The sequence below is a fragment of the Wasmannia auropunctata genome, unplaced genomic scaffold (genome assembly GCF_000956235.1).
Source record: "Wasmannia auropunctata unplaced genomic scaffold, wasmannia.A_1.0 LD335648.1, whole genome shotgun sequence".
In the NCBI taxonomy this organism is placed as follows: Eukaryota; Metazoa; Arthropoda; class Insecta; order Hymenoptera; family Formicidae; genus Wasmannia; species Wasmannia auropunctata.
In genome coordinates this window covers 1-640 of record NW_012027242.1, presented here as the reverse complement: position 1 = coordinate 640, position 640 = coordinate 1, and the positions used below count along the sequence as shown (strand labels likewise).

Below are 640 nucleotides of genomic sequence, written 5' to 3'. Positions count from 1 at the left end.
CGTATTGAATTCAGCTGAAACGAATTATTCCACTATTGAAAAGGAATTATTAGCTATTATATATTGTACTCACCATTTCAGACCTTACCTATACGGACATAGATTTATTCTCGTTACCGATCATCAACCACTCACGTGGCTTTACAGAGTTAAAGATCCCACATCAAGGCTCATGAGATGGCGCCTAAAATTAGAAGAATATAATTACGAAATCGTTTATAAACCAGGACCTGCAAACCACAATGCCGACGCGCTCTCACGAAATCCACATATATTAGCTATCGGAGATTCACGTCGATCACCTTCGGTCGAAATAACAGGATACATACCGCCAGAGGAAAACGTAAATCCGCCTTCACCGGCTTCGAGTCAATTTGAAACCATAGGAGAACTGGTCGAAGATTACCAACTCCAAGTCACTCCTTCCCCTCCTGCAAATCAAGAACAAATAGAAATAGAAGAAAATCCTATACTACTCGACAATTCTACTCCCGCAGAACCATCTGCAGACTTACCTATTCCCGTGGACAACGATGAATCGGACGAACTAACCGAAGACTCCGATTCCGCAGACGAAGAAGGCGAAGTAGAACATCATCATCTTGCACAAGCCGAAATTGAAGTAACCCGCGACCGCCTA

General features: G+C 42.8%; 1 long non-coding RNA gene across 1 annotated transcript; it reads right to left on the bottom strand.

Moving 5' to 3' along the window:
• On the bottom strand, nucleotides 1-634 carry LOC105456517. The gene is made up of 4 exons (XR_975261.1): nucleotides 516-634; nucleotides 330-431; nucleotides 89-184; nucleotides 1-14 (listed from the first exon to the last, which is right to left on the bottom strand). It is a non-coding gene; the product is annotated as an uncharacterized LOC105456517 (long non-coding RNA).
• Nucleotides 635-640: the final 6 nt, after the last annotated feature.